The sequence below is a fragment of the Acomys minous genome, assembly GCF_964271855.1.
Source record: "Acomys minous genome assembly, chromosome: 1".
Taxonomy (NCBI): domain Eukaryota; kingdom Metazoa; phylum Chordata; class Mammalia; order Rodentia; family Muridae; genus Acomys; species Acomys minous.
Window position 1 is genome coordinate 133,333,297 of NC_140483.1, and position 13,072 is coordinate 133,346,368.

Below are 13,072 nucleotides of genomic sequence, written 5' to 3' on the forward strand. Positions count from 1 at the left end.
GTTGGATGTAACCTAGTCCTGATACTAGCAGTGTGACTTGGTGAAAAGATATGCCAAGTTGGAACTCTGTCTCCCTCATTATTTGGTGATTTCCTTAGGATTATCTTAATATATTTTTTAAAGTTTCCACCGCACTAGGTTTTCATACCACTCTTCAAATATCCCTCAATCCTAGATGTCTCTCTTCCCATTCTTTTATTATCTGCACTCCCCTCCCCTACCTGATCTTCCTATTTTCTCTCTATCCCTGGTCCACATATAAAATCTATTCTTTTTCCTCCTTTTAGGGAGATCCATGTATCTCTATGGCCCCTTCTTCTATATTTAATCTTTCTGGTTCTGTGGACTGTAGGTTGGTTGTCATTTACTTAATGGCTAATAGTTACATACAAGTGAATACATATCATCTTTATCTTACTGGATCTGGATTGCTTCACTTAGAATAATTTTTTTCTAGTTCAATCCATTTGTCAGTAAATTCCATAATGTCATTTTTTAAATAGCTGGGTAATACTCCATTGTATAAATGTACCATATTTCCGTTATTCATTCTTCTGTTGAGAAACATCTAGGTTGTTTCAAATTTTGGCTATTATTAATAGAACTTAAATATGTTTGAGCAAGTAAAATGAATTTCATTCATCAGTAATTGAGTACAATACTAGTTTTTTCTGAGTTTTCTTATGTGCCTATGAAGTCTTCTTATTGTATTTCATTCACATTTGTTGGAACAAAACAAAACCAAGCAAACGAAAAACCAAAACCAAACCAAAACAAATGAAGAAAGAAAGAAAGAATAAAAGAAGAATGAAAGAAAGAAAGGAAGGAAGGAAGAAAGAAAGAAAGAGACTAATTATACCCAGGGAATTAACCAGATCTGTTTTTACACCAGAATATTGACTCAGAACAAACTCTCTTCGAACAGCAAAGTGCTCTTTACTGCAGCATTTTTAAGTTGAAAAAGAGGAAGCACATTTAAATCAAATACCTTGGTATTTCTGACAATGTTTAATAAAAAATATTGGCAGATTTATTATTGTTACATTTTTTAAATTTTCGTTATTGTCATTGCTTATTATTAGTAATGCTAACATTAATTCTTGTTATGTTAGTTGACTTCTATTATGTTTCTGGGGTCATGATAAATGCTTTGTTACTAATACAGTATCTTGACTAGATAGGAACATATGACAGATATGTTCTTTCTCACTGTTTTTTACTATCAGAGTTTGTGGGCATCAGCAGACTGTCTATGCATGTTCATTAGAAGAAATTATTATTTGCTAAACTCATCACCCAAATGACTCTCAGATTTGCTATTTCACCAGCTGGCCTCTGTAGCCAGCAACTCAAAACACATCAGACATTGGGCATGACTGAGTCAACCTATGTCATCAGCTCACAATCTTACAAAGTTGCTCCCGATCTGTAGCTCTCTAGCCTGGGATTACGTTCCTTTCTTTCACTGTCCTCAACACTTTTGTGTTTCTTTCCAAACCTTGGATAATAAAAGTTATTGAAGAGATTGGTGCTCAGAGTCTAAAGAAGATAAATAAGTACATGTAAGAAGATAGATAAATTCTACCCTGTCTACAAGAAATCATCTAGCCAAACCCTGGACAAAATGCCTGGCCCAGAAACACGGTGTTTTCAAAAGTATTTGGAACCAGAAATATTACAGAGATGTTAAAATTTTAAATTTTAAGTTTTGAAAGAATTAATGGTTAATTTGCAATTCTTTCTGTCTATTTTGGCATCATCCAACAAGCTGCAATTCAAAAACATATACTTAGAACTCCATGAGAAATATTCTTATCTGAACCACAAAATGACACTATTAAAATATAAAAAGCCTGGAAGAAATCATCTGTATTGTTTGTTTATTTTCATTTGATCCAGCTCCTTTCAGCTTCTACGCAAGGTTAAGGTGGAAGGTTAACAGTGGCACTATGGTCTATGGTCAGTAGTTTCTAGGCATGACGTACAGCTCTGAGGGAGAGGAAAATCTTCCATAGGAGGAAAACTGGGGTCTCAAAAGCATGAAAAAATTATCTGATTTTCTCTTTCTTGTTTGCTCTCCATTAAATTCTGAATGCAAACCCAACTTCAGGAAGTGCTTTGAAGAGTCAATAACTGGCTGTAAGAAATGACAGCATCAGGTAAGAACTGAAAAGGAATAGAGAGAAATCAAGAGAGATCTCATGAATTGTAACTAAATTTCTAGGCTCATCTCCAAAGTTCACATATAGGGTTTACACTGTAAACATCATAACAGAACTATGAGGAACTGACTGAGCTACAAGAGGCCTCCACTCATTCACAAGCTTTCTTCTGGCTACAACAAAGGTGAGGCTTACCTGGACAGCTTCAAGGTTTGAAGTGAAGTTTAATGCAGGGAGGCAGAGGAAGTCAGATTTCTGTGAGTTTGAAGCTAACCTGGTCTACAAAGTGAGTCCAAGACAGACAAGAGAAAGCCTGTCTTGATAACAAAACAAACAAACAAAAAATAAAACAAAACAAAACAAAAAAGCATTGTAAGAAACCATGGAAGTAACTTGGAACATCGATACTAAGGCTAAGTAGGTCAGATTACCTATTAAAAAAAATATAAAAACCGTATTCTCTTCTCAATAGACCAAGGTTTACAGGAAAATATTTTATTTTATTTTATTTTTATTTTTATTTTTTTTGCCTCCTGCCTGTGGCTGCCATAATTGCCTTAAGTGCCTGCTACAGCTTATGTCCTCAGTGACTGTGCCCTTAGACCACATCAAAATTGCTAGTTTATCAGGAAAATATTTTAAAAATCAATCTGGAGTTGTAAAGAATACAAAGAAATATGAAAATTCAAATCACAAAGGAATACCATGACATGATTTCACAGAGCAACCGAACATACCATGCTGAGAAACTTCCAGAATGATCAGAAACAAAAGTGCTGAGATTTTTGTTCTTGGGATGGTCTCTTGATGAATGAAAAACAGTTTATGTAGTTTTATAAAACAATTTTCATTTGCTATTATGCTCTGTAGAAAGGTGGTAGTTTCATATATGGTACCCTTCCTTACTTACCAAGGACTATTTTGTCCCACTACAAAGGGCAGGAGTGATGCATGTGTGTCTTTACTAGAATAAAAAGCACCTTAACTCTAGAAAGTTATTACAATGATCAAATTATTCTCCATCAACACGAGTCATTCTTGAGTCATAATCGTTTTCCTTTGAAATTTAGTAATTTGCCCTTAATATTAATTTAATGGTATAAGAATATGATGACTCAAAATTAAATATTAAAACATGTGAAAAGCAAATTACTAAAGAAATGATTTACTTGCAATGAATCAAATAAAAATGTGTTCAACTCACCAAAAAAATGAAAGGGAGATAAGGCAGTTTGTAATCAACGCTAGTTCATCTTATGAAATTATATGTTCATATATATAAGAGAATACTGATTAGTAATCCCAATTTTATCCATCTAAGCCACTCATGTATATTTCTTGAAGTCATAAAATGTGACTAAAGTATCATAAAATAGTATAAAATCATCCCAGAAAAGGCACTGGTACTGGGAGTCGACAGCTGTTCTTTTGCCTGCCCAGCACTCATCACCACTTTTATTTTACAAGGATCCTAATTTTGTTTTATGAAAAGTCCTGTCCTCTTTCCTCTTTCAGATCAAGCTGGCCAGGTGTTAATGATCCTGTTCCTGTTTTAGAATTGGGAAGTGGCCCAGAACATCGCAGCCTCACATGCCCCTGGCTGCAAGGTTTATTTATTTGTTTATTGGTTTTTAATCCTGGAAGAGGCCAATTGAAGCAGATGTGATTGTAGCGAAACTGCATCTAGCTAGGACAATGAGCAGAGAAAATGCAGAAGACATAAGTAGCTACTATGCATCTGGTCAACAGAATGGAGGTTGACTCAGAACAGTAAAAAACCCAACCAGCTAACCAACTAGCCAACGAACCATGGAACCAACCAATGAAACAAACAAAAACCCAAAATATGCTCAGAGACAAAGGGTGATACCAATTTCACATGATGCTATAATACAGTCCCGGAGTCCAGTTGTGCCTGACATTTAACCTTTTCTCTAATTTACTCTAACAAATCTGACCTGGAAAAGTTAATTGCTTTTCAAGGATAATGAAGCATTTGGCAATGGAGAATTTGCAATCATATCTTCCCTTAATAGTTGCATCTCATTAAACCCTTTAAGAATATAATACAAAAAGTCAGAAATGTTGATGGACCCTGTAATCCCAGTGTTGGGAAGGCAAAAATATGCAGATTGCTTGAGACGCATTGTCCAGGAATTGCAGCCTAGTTGTCAAGTACAAGGCTGGTAAGAGATGTTACCTCAAGAACAAACAACAAATGTGAGGCACCAGAGTATGTGAGAAAGTCATATCCCACTCTCCACTCTACTGTGGGAGTGTTCTGTCCATTGGCTAGATCTGGGTAGGGGTTTAAAGTTTACCGCCTGTATTGTCCTTGGCTGGTGCCTTAGTTTGAGCGGGACCCCTGGGCCCAAATCTGCCTATCATAATGTTCGACTTGTAGTTTCTAGGACCCTCTGGATCCTTCTACTTTGCTATTCTCCCATGCTTCTCTCATCTAGAGTCCCAATAGGATGTCCTCCCCTCTGGCCCAGTTTCCTGGTAAGTGAAGGCTTTCGTGGGACATGCCCCTTGGACTAGTATGCAGATATAAGTGAGTATATACCATTTGAGTCTTTCTGCTTCTGGGTTAACTCACTCATTATGACTCTGGTGCCTCCCATTTGACCATGTCCCCTGGAGGGGGAGACCTGGTGGCACTCAGAGGAAGGACAGCAGGTTACTGAGAAGAGACTTGATACCCTATGAGCATATATAGGGGGAGGTAATCACCCTCAGGAACAGTCATAGGGGAGGGGAATAAGGGGAGAATGGGAGGGAGGGAAGCATGAGAGGATACAAGGGATGGGATAACCATTGAGATGTAACAAGAATAAATTAATTTTTAAAAATCCATTGGCAGGAAAAAAAAAAAGGACAAACAACAAAACAAAACAAAATCCCAGATAACGGGGAGGCATCTTGTCCTCTAGTCTACCCATGACTGTGCACACAAGGTTATGCCCACCTGCACACATATGTGCTCCTACAGATGCATGTGTAAATACACACACACACACACACACACACACACACACACAAATATGTTACAGAAATTATTCAATTCTTGATATTTTGTTCAGTCTAAGTTACAGCTTTCTAGTCATATCTGCTAAAGATACTTAGCACATGGCTGGAAATGAGAGGTCAATATATTCAACACATTGGTCTTATAATATTTGATTATAAATTTAACAGAAAAATAATCTCTTATTTATTTCATTTTTTAAAAAAATATCATTTATGGTAGTGCAGATTTTTTCTTAAAAATGTTTATTTTGGAGAATAAATCAGACTTACAAAAAGATTGGAGTCATTATCTGTGCCACCATGTCTAACTACTCCAATCAATGCTAACATTTGTTTTGAAATTGTTTTCTTTTTCTAAAAATGAATTTTTAGGATAAGCAATGTGAAAGTAGTTTGCAATCATTTTATAATTTGTCCAGGAAATATGTGCAGAAAAAACTTGTGACTAAGACTTTTCTAAATAATTACCCAATTAAAGACTAAGGGAATTAACAGTACTTTAAATTTTTAAAATATTGTATGTATTCAAAATTGTCTTTTCTTAAAATAGCTTCATAGAATCGTTTTCAATGGTACACTCTAGGATATAATTGTGCTTTGCAAATTGTACGTGGCTATGTCATTAGTTTCTTTAAAGATGGATCTGTCTCTATTATTTCATAATGTTGAATTATAGGGGATTTTTCTTGGTTTGGTTATTTAGGGTGTGAGAACCACCCTAAATCTGTATCATTAAGGTGAGAAGATTCAACCTCAATCTGGGCCACACCTTCAGGTGGTAAACCTCTTGAAGAGAAATGAAAGAAAGATGCATATGCTGCTACCTCCGCTTGCCCTGACTCTTGCTGGCAAATTCATCTATTCCAAGCTGGTGGTAGAACCTACTTGCTCAGGATTCCAATGTGAGCTGAAGATTGGGAACTGCCTAGGACATCCTTGGGACTACAACCTCAGATTGAAACTGCTGAGACATCCAGTCTCATGGACTGAACAACTACAGGATAATTGGTCTTTCTGTCAGGACATAGCCATTGTTGAACTTCTGGATCAACAGCCTATAAATCAGTCTAAGAAATCCCTACTAACATGCAAATATATATTAGTTCATTTATTCAGGCCTGTTTCTTAGAGAAATGTGACTAAAAGCCATTCTTCCTTACTTCCTTATTAATTTATAATGACCTTGGAATAAGTTTTTAATGATATCTATCTATCTATCTATCTATCTATCTATCTATCTATCTATCTATCTATCTACCTATCATGTATCTATTTCTCTCCTATCTACCTAGCTATAGTCTATTTATCTATCATCTATCTATCTATCTATCTATCTATCTATCTATCTACTTATTTATCATCTACCATCTATCTATCTATTACATAGTATTCCACAATGCTGCTCTTTCATAAAAATTGTAATGACTTCTATGGAAAGAGGTTTGTCCTCCCCCAAATTTCTCCAAAGACAATTATTTCAAATGTTTTTGGGTACAGTGTTGTGGGTTGTCAGAATACAAGCAGGATTAAGTCTTATCAATTTTTAGATCAAAGAGTAAATGTGATTGTGATTTGTTATGTAATAACTACTGAAAATTTGAGAATTACATTTCTCAAACTCTGTAAATAAGTTTTGTCTTCAGGGGTTTGATTTCCTGATAGAAGGTTACATTTAAAATGTCATATTATATAGTTTTAATTTGATTTTATATTACACATTATTTTGAGTTTGTTTTAGAAATATTTTTGTTCTGCAAAATATCATAGTTTGATTCATTTTATTATTTTTGGCCATCATCCTAGGTTATTTCCTTTTGATTTAAAGGACTCTTTATTAAATACATTTGAATTATTTTGTTATGAAAGATGAAAGTGTTTTTCTAGATTTCTTTCACTTGTTAGATTGTACATTTAATTTTTTCATTTTTATTAGAATGTGTAGATGAATTTTAATCCAGAAATATGGTTGCTCTGGCAAGGGATCACATCAGGATCTTCTAGGTCTATATGATTTGGCCAGGGGAATGCAGACATGCTCTGGATTATGATCTGGCTGGTATATAGACATGCCCTTAGAATACACCTTTAATCTCTAACAATGTAGGCAAAGTTAGTTGATGGAGGAAGCAGCCATGTCTGAAAGTACCATGTAATAAAGGGACAGACAAAGCGATGAATCAGAGAAAGATCTGACAGAATGAGTCAGAGATAGGATACATCCAACTCTCATTAGAACAGACAGGAAGGAGAAGCAACTAAAAGAGAGCAGTGCAGACGGTTGTGAGTCAGCTAAGAGACACTGCAGTAGAGCTGAGTTCACAGCAGTTCAGTTGGTAGCAATTAAGTTCATAGAGTTGAGAAGCAGTTTTTACAAGACAATATTACAAAGACAGATTTCAGTGAGAAGTTAGACACAGGTGAAGACAGAACATAGCCATAGAAGGACAAGGAGCCAAAAGATTACAAGAGATTGCTGGTTAGTTTAAAGACAAGCAGAGCAATTCAGTCAGAAGCTGAGAGAAGCCACTTTGAATCAGTCAATTTAAGAGGAATTTGAGCCAGAACAGTTGAGTCGAATCAGTCCACAAGGATTCAAAGAGAGCTAGAAAGCGTGAGAGTCTTTACTTACCAGTAAAACTCCAAGATGACAGTCATGTCTGGCAAATAAAAGATACTTTTACGAGAATGTCTGTTTCTGTATGATTCTCCTCTAACCCAACTTTGTGCCTTCTGTTTTTATTTAAAGCCATTGAATATTATTGGCACCACCCCAATACTTAGATGACTGACCTTCCACTGGAGCATGACCATCCTTCCCTGAGCTATAACCTTAAAGAAAACTGACTCTTCTCTGAGCCTCTTTCAATTGTCAGTATATTTCTTAGGTGGGAGTTTATGCCTACTTATGTTTATGCCTTACTTCTTATGTTAAGAAATTTGTTTGGCTTGAAGTTGCTCAGGCCTTGTACATGCTGTCTCAACTGCTATGAATTTTTTTTATATAAACAACTGCTTAGCCAGGTTCTAAAAATGCTATTTTTCTAGTAGTCACCTACCATCTGTAGTTCTTAGAAACTTTACCCCCTTTCTCCACAATGGGAGTGTGTGTGTGTGTGTGTGTGTGTGTGTGTGTGTGTGTGTGTTATACAATTACACATGTCTTATTTGTAGCTTGACCAGCTGAGTTTATCCATGTCTGTCACTATTTACAACAAAAAGAAACTTCTCTTATGAGGGCTAAGAGATGTATTATCTATTTATAACATACAAATAATTACAAATTTGTTAAGTATCATTTCCATTTGACATAGGAATAATAGTAGATGCTCTCATAGGGCTGATGACCTGTCTAGCTTCAACTTCTTTGTCCTGATACACATAGCAGATAAATGCTTCAGCCTGTGAACCTAATCTGAAAATAACTAATTTTTCCTCCAGGATGTTAACACTACTCTTTCACTAGAGAAGATGCTTCATCAGACAGGTGATTATTGTAAATTACAAGATTTATAGCACAGGAAAACTGATGATAACTTTTCTTACCTTCAAGCTCTGTGAAACTAGACAATACAGATAAAGATTTTAAATTAGCATCGGACTTATTTTTTTCGTGTTGTATGGCTCAAGTGTATGGTGTCTTCAGCCATAGGCAAGTTATCAAAAGCATTGGCAATAGCCTGTAATATTTGGGTGTCTATGGGACTTCCCTTTTCTCCAACTACAAAAGAGGCAACATATTCCTAGCACTATGATGAGTACTGGTCCTTTTATTGTTTTCATAGTTATGCTCTTTGCAGGGTATCATGGACTTAGCCTTAGACAGGCTGTCGTTTATGGTATTTAGCTTATTTCTGCACTAGTGTGTAATCAAGCTTTCTTTACGTGTTCTATGGTGTGATAACACATTTAAAATGCAAAATATCTCATTGTACCATCACAATACTGTACATTTATTTTCTAAAGTACATCTTGATTGATTTTTAATATTAGCCATTATACATATTCATTTATATCTGAAATGCAGTGCTGCCTGTTTTACCATGTCTTTTAATGTCTGCCTACATACTGTTTCATGGCATCTTTTGTAGTTATATTTTAGAGTTAACATTTTTATCACAAGTAAAATTTTTGTTTATGTTAAGCTATTTTATTTGCAAATGAGGTATAGCTTTAAATTTATCAAATTTGTAATTTTTTAAGGTGGTTTAGGTTTTCCTGACTTGACTGTTTCTGTTTACAATGAATCAATGCAGAAGTTATCTCATTTTTCTAGATTAATATGTTTTATTTTATTAAATTTATGTAATGTTATTATTAATGAGAATATTGTTTTGGATCTACGAATTCAGAAATTTAATATATAAATACTTCTCTATATAAATACTTTTGCAATTGTAATCTCTTTTATTAGAATGTATGCAGCGGGACTGTATAGTGAAATAGAAATCACGTCATGAGGCAGATACACTTAAGAGATTTATTAAGGGAAATGAATACAGAGACAGTCACTGGAGACATACGAGGAAGAAGTGGCTGGGGAAATCAAGGAGCCCCCTATCTAAGTCGACCTTGCACGCATGCATAGAAAGGAGAACGTGCACCTACATACAGGTGTACACGTGTCAGGGGATGGGAGAAATTCCTTTTATATGTGTATCTGACACATGGTCTGGAAGTGTGGATTAATGCTCAGAGGATGCAAAAGTGGCTTAGGAGACCTGAATCCTGCTAGCTGCCTGTGACCTGTTTCCATTGACAGGTTTCTTGGGTGGCTTTGATGTTGCCTGTTTTTCCATGGTTATCAGGGCCTCCAGAGGTGGTCTTATCCCTGCCTGTTTACTAACACCTTTATTATTCCCTACATTGTAAAATATTTAATTTTGCTATCAATTGTTATCTCTTTTGTAAAACAAGCTGATGATTTCCCCAGTACTCTTTTATGGTATCTATCTCATGTAAATCACTGAATTAATGTTTTCATTATTATATTAATTAAGTTCATAATAAGAAAAATATATTCCTTCAATAATATGGATGATAATAAATTGGCTCAAAATAGATACGTTATCATTTTAGAAGACATTAAGTAAAATATATTCTTAAGTAAAAATTAATGTTCATTAATATTAATGTTCATTTAAACATAATACATTCCCAATGAAATATCAACTTTTAACCTGCAGTCCCACTAAGATGTACTGTGTAGATCGAGGGAAGGAGTACGTGAAAATCATGGCCTGCATTATTACTTCATTGTTATTAGCTCATTCAGATGATTTAATAAATCAATAGCATACTATTTTGAGTATGTGTTTTAGAACTTGAGGATGGTCTTTGTTAGATAATTTTTAATTGACTTTGAACCTCTGACATGAATCTCTGTGATGAAATCTGAGAAATTAGGTCATTCTTAAACAGAGAGCAGAAAGCTAACTAAATTATTTCCAAATCCAGACTATACTAAGGAATGAGTACTTGGATGCAGATCCAGGCACTTTTCTGTGAATGCTCTAGGGAGGAAAAAAAAACTTTAAAAAATTATTAATTGGCTTTTTTCCCTCAGCGGCCGCCAAGGTGCTCGGTCCTTCCGAGGAAGCTAAGGCCGTGTTGGGGTAAGGCCCTCACTTCATCTGGCGACTAGCACCCTGCCGTGCCAGCAGTTCACAACATGGTCTCCTTCTCGGAGCTCGCCTGCATCTACTCTGCCCTCATTCTTCACCACGACAAGGTGATGGTCACGGAGGATAAGATCAACGCCCTCATTAAAGCAGCTGGTGTCAACCTTGAACCTTTCTGGCCTGGCTTGTTCACAAGGCCCTGGCCGGTGTTAACATTGGGAGCCTCATCTGCAATGTAGGGGCTGGTGGGCCAGCTCCCGCAGCTGGAGCTGCACCAGCAGGAGGTCCTGCGCCAGCCACCGCTGCTGCTCCAGGTGAGGAGAAGAAAGTGGAAGCAAAGAAAGAAGAATCTGAGGAGTCTGATGATGACGGGATTTGGACTTTTTGAATAAACCTCTTGTTAACATGCTCAATAAAAAGCTGAACCTCTAAAAATTATTAATTAATTGATTGATTAATTAATTCTATTTACTATGAGAGTTGTACCTGCATGCATGTCTCTGCCTGTGTTGGCAAGGAGAAGACATCAGATTTTTTCGTACTGAAGTTGTAGATTTTTGAGAGCCGCCATGCAGATAGTGAGAACCAAATCTAGGTCCTCTGCAAGAGCAACAAGTATTTGTAACTACTGAGCCAACTCTGCAAGCCCAGTAGATAAGCACACACACACACGTGCACATATAGACACCAAACACATATAAGGTCAAGAGTTTTATAGTTGATAAGGACCACATAAGCAAACAATTTGAAGTAAGAATAAGAGAGTTACATTCACTTTGAAAGGAAATTGTGCCCGAGTTATTGGCACAATAATGACAAAAGGGATCTAGCTGGAGAAGAAATTGTGAGTCATGTACAATTATAGTAGCGAGTAAAATTTTTATTTTATTTTAATTTTAAATCATAAGTATATTCAAGTCACTCTCATAGATTAAAATACTCTGAAATAAGATACCTTTCTTTGTCAAACAAAGGAAATTGGATTTGTCATTCTGAAAGTCGGGATGATATAAAAACAGGTCATTTTAAACAAAATAATTTGAAATAGCAAAGACCCAAGAGGATTCCACCCTTGAAAGACATGAAGATTCAGACAATGATTTTCCCAAGAGCCTATGGATTTTCACATATCTTAAGAATTTATAGCACCAGGGCAAAAGGGTTGTAACCTTGGCTTTTGGTTTATAATAACAGTTGTTAATCATATGGACTATCGATTCTATTTCAGTGAACATGTGAAATTGCTTATGATCTCTTTAAAATATACTTACTTGGGAATTCCCAGAACTCTTAGGATAAATCCAAGAGTACAGATACTCTGCAGAATGAGTTCTATATTAAAACCATCTTAAAACTTTAAAGTTTTAATTTTGTCCTTGGCCAGTCTTTTGTAGACTGGGTAAAATGATAGAAACTATTTGCTAACATGTCAGCTTTCAATATTTTATTTGTGAATTGAGACAATAATTTTCACTATATTTACAACATTCAAAAATATGTTTCTGTTGCCTTCTAGTTGTCAAATTATTGTTCCATGATAAAAGAGAAGGTGGTTGTTGTATTGCAGGTTCATCTGAGATTGAGATATTATATTCTTTAGAGAGAATCATTGAGACAGGAAGCAAAGAGTTGAAAAGTTTTGTTATTGTTTTTTAATATATGTTATTAATTTATTCATATTACATATAAATTGTTATACTATCCCTTGTGTCCTCCCATTCCTCCCTCCCATCCATTCCCTCCTTACTCCCCTCCACTATGGCTGTGAATGAAAAGTTTTGTTATTGTTGTTTTTGTTTTTCAGAAAGTTCCTGAAACTGACCAGATTTTTTTTTTAGGACAAGTCCTTTCCAAGAGAATATAAACAAGTGCTGAGAGTCATCTCAGACAAATTACAGTACAAAGAAGACTGTCAGATAAGCCTGCGCATGCATGTAGCTACCCAGAAGAAACAAAGACCAGCTGAATTTCCCAGAAGCCCAGACAAACTGTGCCATCTGCAAAGAACTCCCTCCAACCTATTGAGCTGTCTTCATCAGTAGTGAAATGTGCTCCAGGTTCTCCAGTTTTGTAAGCGGTGACCAATGCTGGCATGGGTTTTGGTGATGTGGCTATCTTTTAGTAATTTCTGCTCATGTAAGTAATCTCTTGTTTATATTCCTGCAAGTAACCTCAATAAAACTCATTGTTTACCAAGTTGGCAGTATCCATATTTTGCTCTGTTTTCAGTTCCCTACATGAGGTGAGCACATTTTGTTTCTT

The 13,072-nt window shown here is 35.7% G+C and overlaps 1 pseudogene across 1 annotated transcript; it reads left to right on the top strand.

The window, feature by feature from the left end:
• Window positions 1-10,766: 10,766 nt before the first annotated feature.
• On the top strand, window positions 10,767-11,202 carry LOC311606748 (large ribosomal subunit protein P1-like; annotated as a pseudogene). The gene has a single exon. The product of its transcript is annotated as a large ribosomal subunit protein P1-like (transcript).
• The last annotated feature ends 1,870 nt before the right edge of the window (window positions 11,203-13,072 follow it).